Source organism: Camelus ferus, chromosome 35 (genome assembly GCF_009834535.1).
Source record: "Camelus ferus isolate YT-003-E chromosome 35, BCGSAC_Cfer_1.0, whole genome shotgun sequence".
NCBI classification, from domain to species: domain Eukaryota; kingdom Metazoa; phylum Chordata; class Mammalia; order Artiodactyla; family Camelidae; genus Camelus; species Camelus ferus.
In genome coordinates this window covers 6,549,274-6,562,227 of record NC_045730.1, presented here as the reverse complement: position 1 = coordinate 6,562,227, position 12,954 = coordinate 6,549,274, and the positions used below count along the sequence as shown (strand labels likewise).

At 36.8% G+C, this 12,954-nt stretch overlaps 1 pseudogene; it reads left to right on the top strand.

The window, feature by feature from the left end:
* Positions 1–5,089: 5,089 nt before the first annotated feature.
* On the top strand, positions 5,090–5,778 carry LOC102508930 (annotated as a pseudogene).
* The last annotated feature ends 7,176 nt before the right edge of the window (positions 5,779–12,954 follow it).

Below are 12,954 nucleotides of genomic sequence, written 5' to 3'. Positions count from 1 at the left end.
TAATGAAACAGACTAAAGTGAGTTCTGAGCAGCGTTATTTTAATCCCTTTTCTCTACAACTCATGGGGAGTTCATTAGACAGTTAACTCTGGACAGCCCCCATCATTGGGGGAACTTGAACTTGAGATGCCAACTTTATTCTTTAAAAGGGCAAATTTTCATGCATCCCAATTAAGTTCAACAAGTATTTGAATCTGTTTCTCTGGAACTGGGAATGAGAATGGTCTTGCCTGTTTAATCTGTTATGGGGAGAAACTGAAGCTAAGTGGTGTGAATTTTCAGCAACTGGCTCTTCTTACTCCTGTTAGAACTGATCAGATCATTTAAGACACATTTCAAAATGCATGGCTGTTGACAATGAGATAAAGTTTTCAAGGTTAAGTGTCCTATGATCAATGTATTTCTCTTCCTTCCATGCATGTAGGTTTTGTTTATGTCAATTTGTACCTGTGGTCAGTACGTTTTAGACTGCATTTGAATATTATAAAGAAAGAAGAAAACAGAAATCTTACCTTTCTTGCAAACCAAGTATGTCACTTGAGAATATATTCATTTGGCAAACTTAATTTGAGCTTACCCAGATTCCAGCCTCAGAAGCTGGAAGACACAAGGAAAGGTTTAGGTTGGTCAGTGAGTGTGCTTGAATTTGGGGCAAGAAACTTATGGACCAATTTTCTCTTTTATCACCTTTAAAAACATCTATGAAATATCAAGGTTGTTTTTTTTTTTTTCTGTCCTCTGTTGTTGTTTGTAAACTGTGGAGGTTTTGGTTTTGTGCTTTTGGTTTTGGTTTTTAAAACATAAGTAAAAAACAAATGGGGAGATTGTGAAAATAGAATGTAGTTACCAAATGCCCATTAAGACCTTTCTAAAGAAAAATTTTGGAAGTTGAAATATTGTATGCTATTTGCACCTGGTAGACAATGCGGCATTCCATACACTGGTAACATTCGGTCCCTAGTCTCTGGAGCTGTTCTGTGTAATTGCGTCATTCCCACAGTTAATAGCTCTGAACCGTCCTGCCCCGTAGGTCCTCACCGATGCCCCAGATCACTTGAAATGTCTAAAAAGACCTTGGAACATTAGAAAATGTCAATTGTTAGAATAATTTCTGCCTCTTTACAACAAGAGAAAATACTATGGATTTAATAGTTCATTTTTAAAATCTGTTTTTATCTACCAGTAACTGTCTATTAGGGACATTTCAGTTATAATTGGAATAAATTGTTGCCCAGTAACAAGCAACTAACTCTGAAGCTACTTTGCAGAGGAATCAGTGACTAGAAATAGCTACAAAGAGGTAAAGGCAAGTCAGACCATAGGCCTTGCATTTCTTAATTTTAGAATAAAAATATTCATTTTTTTAATAGTTTCATTATTCTACTTTAATTTCTTGACTTTTCAACTCACGGTGCCTCTTCTATAAAAATTTCTAATTGACTAAAAGCCCTTATGTGAAAAATCAAGGCCAGGAGATCTTTGAAAACATTTTCTTTTCTGATTCAAAATAAGAATGAGGAAGAATGAGCACAACCGCTCAGACTAGGAATGCTAACAAGATTCTGGGCAAGAAATACCATTACATGTGAAGAACTGCTTTCATCTCTTGCAGAACGTAATGTAAAATTATGGGTTTCACTGTCCAACTCTGTCATTTGAACTAGTAATCAGTCCATAATTCTATAGATTGCTGCCGTTAAAATGCTGCTTTCCCCCATTAGTAAAATATTGAATAACCCTGAAATGACTTTAGTTAGATTTTTACTGTCTCCAATTTTTTTTTCAAGAGAAAAAGAACCAGGAATATCCCCAAATCCTGGTACCTAAGCAGATCTAACATAAGAAAGTCTTTGCTTCTGCCCTGGTTGAGGTGCTCTGACATTACAAGTTCAAAAGCAAGATTCTTCAACATCGGTTCTGCATTTATGGCTTAGCTCTTATGGTGATCGGAAGTAGTTCTCACCTTATAATTGCACAGGTGTTGAAACAGAAAATACCCTATGCAGAGAGTAAACACTGTTATTTTACACACAGATATACAAACAGACAAAATTATCTAGGATGCCAGGGTGAAAATATCAATTTGGTAATAAAAGTATAAGTGATGCTTTCTGAAAATATGACATTGGACATTTGCTCAATTCATTATAAATGTTTAGTAGGTGTCAGCTGTGTTAGGATCTATGGGAAATTGAACAATGAAAAAGCCAAATCTTGGTGATCCAGGGAATTGCAATGTGGCAAAAGTTTAACTGGTAGACTGGAAAGTGTAATTTGATTAATTAGCCTGTGACGAACATAACATTGTGTTAGCCTCTCGGGATCAAGAAAAATGATAACTTTCTGTTTCTGACCTCTGGGAACTGGCATGTTTTTCACTCTTGCTTCAGTTCATCCATGTGTGTTTTCTATTTCTGGTGTTTTTAAAAGATGATGATTATTATACAGATAGCCAATATCCATACTGTTTAATATTATAAAAGACAAGCAAGAAGTACTGAACTGGCTATCAGGAGATATCCACCTGAATCCCTAAATACCCACTGACTTTGTTACTTAATCTTCTTGGGGCTCTGTCTCCTCATCTTTACATAGAGGAAGTGGCCTCATCCAACAGTAAAAATTTTCAATTCCACCGACATAAAGATGGGTAACTTCCAAGGAAGGCAAAGGGGAATGTCAGTAATGGAAGGGGTTGTGATCCAGTGGTTTGAACAAAATACAAGAGAATTATCAATGAATAAATTGCAAGCCGTAGCCTCTGCATTTGGGCTAAGTTGATGGGTGGTCATGCCAATCCTTGGTTTCATACCTTTTGACCTACTGACATGGTAAAGCTGGCAGGACTAGAGAGAAACATTGCAGTAGAATAGCACATGTATTAAAAAAAAAAAAGAGCTTTTCTACCATCTATTGAAATGCTTCCTACATGGGACCATGAAAATAAAGAGACTATCTCTTTCCTTAAAATTGAAATATATAGCAATGTTTTTCTAACACACAGAAAAATATTATTATGGGTATAACAGTACCATCTTTGCCAACAGTTGGCATTACTGGTCTTTTCAATTTTAGTCTTCCTCATGGGATGTGGTGGTATCTCACTGTGGTTTTAATCAGCTTTCCCCAGAGAAGCAATGGCCTTAGACATCTTGCCATGTGCTCATTGGCTTATTGTGAAGTGTCTGTCCAACCCTTGTCCAACCCATTTTTTATTGTGCTGTGTGCTCTCTTGATATTGAGTTGTAAGAGTTCTTTTCATATTTTGATTTGAAGTCTTTAAAATATGAATATGAAAAATATTTTCTCCCAATATTTTTTAATGGTGTCTTTCAGGAAGCCAATATTTTAGTATTTGGATTAAACCAAATTAAACATACCGTACAATCAATGTACCCATTATTTTCTTCTTTTATGGCTCATGCTTTTTGTGTGTTCTCAGAAATATTTGCCTATTGAAAGATGACAAAGATTTTTCTTCTATTCATTCCTCTACATATTTTAGAATTTTAGTTTTTACATATAAATCTATGATCCATCTTAATGTTTACGTTTGATGTGACGTAAAAATCTAGGTTCAGTTTTTATATAGATATCCAATTGCTCCAGCACCATTACTGAAAACCTTTCTCTTTTCACCGTTTAATTACTTTTGACCAAATTTGCCAAAATTCATTTGACCATGTGTGTGTTGAAAACAGGCAATATAACTTCTCTAACTTTGTTTTTCTTTTTCAAAATTGTTCTGGTTTTTCTGAGTTGTTCTCATTTTCTTATAAATTTTATTAGTAACTTATAAAATGTTTCCCCAAATGAAAAGCCTGCTGAAATTTTTATTGGAATTGCATTGAATATATAGTTCCATTTGTAGAACTGACGTTTCAACTGCATTGAATCTTCCATCCATAAACATTTATTTAGTTGTTTCCCATGTATTTAGTTAGTCTTTAGTTTCAGCAATGGCTTATAGTTTTGAGTATACAAGGATTTCACCAGCTTGTTAAGTTGATCCCTAAGTCTATAATATTTTGGGATATTATTAAAGTGGAATGGTATTTCATTTTTCAGCTTTTGTTGTTCTTGTATATAAATACCATTGGTGTTTGTATATTGCCTCCTATACTGCTGTCTTGACTAATTCATTTACTAGTGTAGTGGATATTTTTTACACACGTATCTTAGGATTTTCTAAACACACTATCTACTCTTTGATCAAAACACTTCATCCTTTCCAAACTATCTTATTATCCCTTTTCTTAACTGAAATAGCTGGGATTTCCAGTAAAATGTTGACTAGAAATAGAGTGAGCATCCTTTACTTGTTCCCAACCGTAGGGGGAAAAACATTTAATTTTCCACCACAAAGTATATTTTTAATTGAGGTTTTTTCAAGCATAACTTTTAGCATATAAGGAAGTCACCTTCTGCTCCTAGTTTGCTGAGAGCGCACACAAGAAAAGTGTGTTGTCCTTTTATATGCTGAGGATTTGGTTTGCTAGTATGTTAGTAAGGATTTTTTTATCTGTTCATGAGAAATACTGCCTGGCATCTTTCTTTTCTTGTAACGTCTTTGTCTAGTGTGCTTTTAGAGGGACACTGATCTCATAAAATAGGTTGGGAAGTATTCCTGCCTCCTTTATTTTCTGAAAGATTTTATGTAGGATTTTTTTTTCCTTAAATGTTTGGTAAAACCGTAGCAGTAAGCTATCCAGGCCTGGAGTTTTCTTTGCGAGAAGACTTTCGGTTACAAATTCAATTTAGTTCATACATAACAGAGTTATTTAAATTTTCTATTTCCTCTTACCTTAACTTTGGTCATTTGTGTTATTCAAGGAATTTATAGGCTCCCGCCCCTCCCCCGTGCTCGCGGGGAGAGGTAGACAAAACGCACGCGGCTGCCGGAGGGGCGGCGGGGGCGGCGGGGGCGGCGGGGGCGGCGGGGAGCGCGCCGAGCAGCGACAGGGCTGGCCGGCCCACCCGCGCGCCCCGCACAGGTCTCCAGGCGGCGCTGGCCTGTAGCCGCCATGGGCGCCTCCTGTCGGCCGGGGACGGGAGTGCGGAGAGGCCCCGGTCGCCTCCCGCGGTGCCCATGGAGCGGGTGCGGATGATCATCGTGCAGCGCCTGCTGGGGACGGCCGAGTTTTTGGAGCTCCGGGACTGAGAGTGTGAACATGGCTACGCCTCAGCGTTCCCCTGCATGCCAAGCGCCCAGCTGCAGCATTCAAAGACCCCACGGATGTTAAGCCTGGCAGAGAAACATAGCAGCGGGAGCAGCAGCAGCAGCACTGCCAACAGGTCTACACGCAATGAGCTGGAAAAGAATCGACGAGCTCATCTTCGCCTGTGTTTAGGACGCTTAAAAGATCTGATTCCGCTAGGACCAGACTGCGCCAGGCACACAACGCTAGGTTTGCTCAACAAAGCCAAAGCACACATCAAGAAACTTGAAGAAGCTGAAAGGAAGAGCCAGCACCAGCAGCTAGAGAACTTGGAAGGAGAACAGAGACTTCTGAAGCCGTGACTGGAACAGCTGCAGGGTCCTCAGGAGATGGAACGAATACGAATGGACAGCATTGGATCGACTATTTCTTCAGATCATTCTGCTTCAGAGTGAGAGGAGATTGAAGTGGGTGTTGAAAGCACAGAGTTCTTCATGGAGAAGTGGACAGTATCAGTACCACCAGCATCAGTGACATCGATGACCACCGCAGCCTGCAGAGTACTGGGAGTGACGAGGGTTACTCCAGTTCCAGTGTCAAACTTTCATTCACTTCCTAGAACCCAGAATGACATAACAGTGCAGGGCAAAACATTGACTGGGCCAATTCAATCAGAACAAGCTCTTAAATTGGGTTCATGATGCAGTCTCCCCTTTAAAACTAAACAAAACTATAATTGGACAAAAAGTGTCAAAAGACCTCCATTTACGCAAATATTTAGCAAAAAGTGGGGCAGAGCCTCCCCAACAGAACAAATATTCGTAATATTCGTATTTGAAAATCACAGTTTCTAATGGCAGCAGAAAGCTTTTGTGAAATTTCTTGATTTGATTGAGTTGATTCAAAAGAGGACATTGGAAATTCCATCCCCTTTTTCTTTCCTAATTTGCTCACACTACACAGAGCAGACACATTTAAGGATAGGATTATGAGCCCTTCCTGAGCTTTTTGGTCCTAAAACCAAACAAAAATCAAACCTGTAGTAATGACAAGACAAGATAATCAGGCTTTAACCTTGGATGGCTAAAGAGCTATTAGAACTCAGTCTGGGACAGCTTATCATGAAGCCTGTGGATACAATTCTTTAAAAATACAACAACAACAAAACTCATGTCATGCTCTGCAAAGGAGAGACTCCCACAAAGCCTTTTGAAAGGGGTCATCGTGCAGCTGAGCTTTCTGTTGGATTCCATGCTAAGCAAGCTAACCTCGCCCTGCATTGTTAGCAGTAGGGCACCCAACCGCCAGCTCAGCAGTCAGCTGCCCTAAGGCCCTTGGGCAGCATGGGGCAGTCCATGTGCATGACAGCCTCTACCACACAGGGCCTCAGTTCAGACTGAGAGGCCAGAAGGAAAAAGATCCACATGCTTCTGTGTCTGTGTGGGCCAGAAGAGTTGTGCACGCAGATTTGCAGGCCAAAGGTCTGAGCCAGGGCAGTATTTTTATTTCAGATTTTAATAAATGTTTGTACATGTTGAAATCCAAAATGACTTTTTTTTTAAAGCTTGTCCATAAAAAACATAGATGTCTTTTATAGTAAAAACAACAACAACAACAACAACAACAACAAAAACACATGGGAAAAAATCGTCTATTTTGATGCAGCATTTGGTAATGGTAAAACACCTCAGACCTCACTATAACGCACAAAGTGAATGAGGTCTGGGTGAAGTAGAAGAAAGGACAATGCTGTTTTTGTTTTCTTTTAGAATCATTACCTTTTTGCCATCTTTTAACCATCTGATAAATATAGTAGACACACTATCATAGTTAACATAGTTAAGTTTGGCACTTGTCTCATTTTAATGTTAAGATCTGCTTCCATTTTCCTACAGGCAGTCTCTCTCCTTCCTCCCAATCCCACTGTGCAGGTGCTATTGTTGCTCTTGTCAAGATTTTCAGAAATGTTATTTTCTTTTAAGTGAGATTTCTAGCCTGCACTTTCATGTCATGTGTTCCCTTTATCTTTCAAATGCCAAGGCCCTATCTCTTACCCCAGGAAGCCTTGGAAACCTTACCCTGGCTCTTTGAACTTTGTATACTTTAAATAATTTAACTACCCTTAATTACTTAAAAAAGAATTTAGAAAAAGCTTTATGATTTTCATAACTTATTGCTGATTTTAATGGGTTGTTAATTTCAGTCCTGCATTCTATTTTGTTTAGATAGGGCTGGGCAAGGAAAAAGAAAATACAGACAACCATGTTTAGCAAAAAAAAAAAAAAAAAAAAAGAAGGAATTTATAATATAAATATAGATCCTTTTTTTTAAAAAAAGAAGTAGAAAACACCAACTACTAATATTAAGAAAGAAAGAGAAGATACTACTACAGATCTTATAACATTCAGAGAATAAGGGAACATAATGAACATTTTATGGCAATAAGTATAATAACTCAGATGAACTATATAAATACAATATAATCATATAATAATATTCATTATTTATTCATTTTCTTTTTTTAACATTTTTTATTGAGTTATAGTCATTTTACAATGTTGTGTCAAATTCCAGTGTAGAGCACAATTTTTCAGTTATACATGAACATACATACATCCATTGTCACATTCTCTTTTGCTGTGAGCCACCACAAGATCCTGTATATATTTCCCTGTGCTACACAGTACAATCTTGTTTTTCTATTCTGTATTTTGAAAAGAATGATTTCAGTTTTTATTGTAATTGCTTCTTTTTCCCATGGTTTTTTAGAAGTGTGTTATTTAATTTCCAGATAACAATGGACTTTTCCTACATGTATGCTTGTTGCTGATTTCTAATTTAATTCCATTCTCATTAGGGAACTTAATAAAATTATAATTTTAAGTCTTATGTCTCAACATCTAACTAACCTTGGTGAAAATTCCAAATGTTCTTAAAAAGCATGTATGTTATGTATATTACTGGGTGTAGTGTTCTGTAATGGCCATTTCTGTTCGTAGTGTCCATCTGGTCTTACAGTTTCTTAATGATTTTTTGTGTATTTGTTTTATCAGTTATTGCCAGTAGTGGAAAGTCTCCCTCCATAATTGTAGATTTGTCTACTTCTCCCCTTTAGTATGTCTTAGATTTTGTCCCATAATTTTGAAGCTTAATTATTAGGTGTATATAAATTTATATTTGTTATATACTACTGTTGAATTACCTTTTTTTCATTATGAAGTATCCCTCTTTTCTCTAGAAATACTCTATTTTGGTTAATTTTTTTCTTTCTTTTCTTTTGTATTAATCAGATGTTTTTAAAATTTTTGAAAATTTTACCATTCTGTTTATTGGATTTCTAGTTATAGCTCTCTGAATTATTTTCCCTTGATTGCTTAGGAATTACAATATACATTTTAAAGTTAATATTGTTAATATCTCAACAATATATTTTTATTTACCTTCTTTCTTTTGAGATATTATTATCATATATATTATATTTATGTACATTGTAAACTCATCAATAATTTGTATTTTTGCTGTAAATGATCATTTCTCTTTTAAAGAAATTAAGAGAATGAGATATGTTTATATAATCTAAACACCTTCCTTTACATTATTTGTAAAGAAATGTTCCTGGTAACAAATCTTCTCTTTCTATTTATCTAAAACTGTTTTAATGTCATCTTTACTTTTTGGGATAACTGTACTAAATATGCACTTTATTATTGGCAACTTTATTTTTCTTTCAGCATTTTTATGGTATCATTGCAATATTTTCTGGCCTCCTTAATTTTCTTAGGAGAAGGCAGTAAATCATAGCATTCTTCCCCTGTTATTAATGTGTGTGTTTTCTCTGGCTGACTTCAAGATTTTGTTTGCTATCTTTGGATTTTAGCTGTTTAACTATTATTTATTCAGAAATACTTTTCTTTGTTTTAGTCCTGTTTGAAACTTACTAGGTTTCTTATATCTGAATTTAATATTTTCTCCCCAAATTAAGAAAGATTTTGCCATTCTTTATTCAGATATTTTTCTCTACTCAGTGTCTCTCTCTCTTCTTTTTTGGGGACTCCAATTACATACATGATAATCTGACTGATATTCTCCAACAGCCCTCACAGGCTCTGTTGATTTTCCTTCAGTTGTTTTTTCTCTGATCTTCAATTTGGGTAATTTGTATTTATCAGTCTTTAAGTTTACTGATACTTTATTCTACCATCTCCAATCTGCTGTTGAGGCCACTTAGTAAGCTTTTAAAATTCATCAAATTTCTCAGTGGCCAGATTTCTATTTTTACTATGGAACTATTTCTCTTTTGAGATTCTCTTATATTTTCAATCATTGATATTATACTTTCTTTAATTCTTTAAGCATATTTATAATCATTGCTTTAAAGTTTTCACCTGCTAATTCAACACCTGGGACCACTGAGAGTCAGTTTCTATTGACGCCTTTATTCCTGTTTATGAGTCGCATTTTCCTGTGTCATCTCCTATCTAGTAATTTTTGGTTGTAAACTGAACATTTAAGATAATACATTGTTCTGACTGTGGATTCTGTAGTGTTCTGAAAATGCTGCTTTTTTGTTCCAGGATTCAGTTAATCTGCCTGGATATGAAGTGCAGGTTATTTTCTCTGTGGAATATAGCTACTGTCACTTCTGGTCTTTTCTTACGGCTTCCAGATTCTACTTTTATTAGCATTTTATTGCTTGACTTCCTGGAAGTCTCCACTGTGCCCGTGCAATTTGGCAACTAGGGATTTCGGCAAAGATTTTACTCATATTTGGGGGCTCACCATTTCAATGGTTTCTTTGTTTCTAGGAATTTCCTTTAAATCTAATTTCTACGGCATATCCTTAGGGTCTCACTTCTGACACTTCAAATCCCTGAGGCTTCAGCTTTTTCCTGGTTATGTTTTATGTAACTGCAAGTTGTATTCAGCTTAAAAGAGCAGCAAAAATATATACCTTGCACACTGCATCTTTCATCTTTCAAGAGCATATTCCTTTCTGACTTCTTCCTGCTTCCTTGTCAAGCCCTATAGAATTTCTCCTCACCATGCATAGTTTATCTGTCAGCCAGACACTATGGGTTTGGGGTTTCATCTATCTGCAATTATCTTGTTCTTGGGTGCTTTTTCAGTGCTGAACTCTGATTTCTGCAAACATTTGCTATGAACACACGTCAGGACTTCCCTCTGCATCTCTCTGATCTGGGGAGGGCAGTCATTGTTATATTCACTCTAAAAATGAAGCCAGTGGACAGAAAGGGAGGACAGAACTCACTCAGAAGCACAAGGTTGGTTCCTTCTCAATGGTCTCATCCTAAAGTTCCCCAGTCCCATGTTCTCTGATACCTTGACCATGACCCACACCAATGTGCCTCTGCTTCACGTATATGGATGTGGATGTATAAAAAAAGACAATGAATTGAATCACCAATGTCACAAGTCAATTATTGGCAGAATTATACAAGCTCTTGTGCTTGGCCACTGAGAGAAATAACAGTAGAAAAGTCATTTTCTCCTTCTGTTTCCATATCAACTTTTCAGGGTTGCATCATTATCTCAGAAGAAACAAAAATGCAGTTATGTAATTTGAGGGCCTCTTTCTGGGGAACAAGTGTCATTCAGTCCATAGGTAGAACAAGGCCAAAAAACCCATGGTAGCATAATTAAAACACTGTGCCCTGTAACTCATATACTGAATATATGCTGTGCTTATAAGTAATGTAATGCTAACAAAAAAATTCCTCCTGGTTACTGGATAACACTTTGTTCAGATCCTGTCTCTATTTTTAGGACATAAAAGTCTAAACTTCTAAATAATGAATCCTTAAATGCTCAATTTTAAGCAGTTAAGTTCAGGGAGTGCATTTTCCTTTGGAAAGACATTTTCTTCCCCTTCTTTAGTATATTCCATTTTTAAACTGTTTAGCGCTAGGCTTTGTGGTGGTTGTTGAAAATTCCCTTTCACATTGTATACTATAGCTTCTGAGTCACTTTGGCACCTGGTCTACTGAAATTAACTATGGATCGCTGCTTTAGGTAGCTCAGAGAATATTGTTTAGGGCAGTGAAATCACCCTGTATGGTGCTATGATGGTGGATACATGTCATTATGCATTTGACCCAAGTCTAAGAATGTGTAACACCAAGAGTGGACCTTGGGGGATGATGACGGGTCAATGTAGGTTCATTGATTGCAACAAATCTGCCACTCTGATGGGGAGTTGATAATTGGGGAGGCTCTGCATGCGTATGTGGAGGGCAGCGGGGGGTATACAGGAAATCATTGTTCCTTCCTCTCAATTTTGCTGCAAACCTAAAACTGCTCTACAAAACAAGTTAAGGCTTTAAAAAAATAAAATTGTTAGAGATAATAGACAATTAAAATTACAACTCTGTCCATCCTATGTTGGTGCCACTTGTGATTCAGAGGGTTTTTCCTTAACTGCTGAGATATAATGGGAGAATCCAGAGATGTTCCCTCTCTGGTTTGCCCAAGATATATTCATAGTGAAGTAGGTGAAGAAGTAGAACCACCTGGCGGGCATTCAGACATTCCAAGTTTTTTAGGTAATCCTTTCTTAATTAAAACCCTTATCAATTATATCTGCATCTTCACCATGCCCTATCTCTTGACTCGGCAATTTTCCAACAGAGAATTATCATTATGTAATCTCCCTAAAAAGTGAATATGATTAACAGACCCATAGCCTGTTTTTGTAATGGCCCTTGAGCTAAGAATGTTTTTACATTATTAAGAGTTGTAAAACAAAAGAAAGAGAAAAGGGAAGAAAGGAAAGAAGGAAGGAGGAAAGCAAGGAGAGAGGAAGGGAAGGGACTGGAGGAAGTATGAGACAGAAACTGTGTTTGACCCACAACACCTAAAATTTGCAGCTCTTGATAGAAATGTTTGCCCACCCTTGAGCAGTAGGATTTGTATTTTAAACTCTATAGGATAGCATCTTTACATTCCTCATATTATTTTAATAAGAATATCCATAACTGCTCCCCAAGGACAATAGATCGTGCATATAATGTGGCAGGATATTTATTCTTGCCCTGACAATATCTGTAATACAATTTAATGCTATAGACATGATTCTTTGGGAGGTTGTTTTGATTCTCTCTTCTTACTGTTGAGTCATTGCTGAACCCCAATTAAAAATATCCCTCAGTTCTTTCATTTTTCTGGTAGACAGTAATAGGTGCATGGAGGGGAATAGGTGTGTGGAGGAGGGCATTCTTTTAAAAAATTAAAATTCAAACAATAGTAATGCTTATTTTAAAAAATCAATCACACGTACACAGTGAAACTCCATTAAATATTTTGGATCTGAGTCTCAATGGAGCCTCCTGATTCATAATCACACATGTGCCAGGATGGTGATGCCCCAGATTCCATCCAGTGGAGGCATGGAAACTCTGTCCCCTCCTCCTCTCCCTGATCCCTGACCTTGCCCTGTGTGTCTGTTCCATTTAGCTATTGCTGAATTGTATTTTTATAATGAAATTTTAATTGTAACTATTTAAAAAAATCACTCAGATTCCAGTTTCCATATGAGTAGTTTTCTGACCTATCCTCCGAGAAAAACAGATAGCCATCAGCTTTTCTATCTTTTATCTGATAGAAGGTTATGTTTTGCAGCATATAAATTGTTATTGTCAGCAAGTAAGCCAAGGCTTGGATGGAAAAAAATCTATGGACCCCAATGCTGTTTAGTTTTCCATTACATTATGGGTTTCCACCCTGAACTCTGGCCGTGCTAAGGCTCTTTTAATTATTTAAGCTTATGTACAAAATGTGG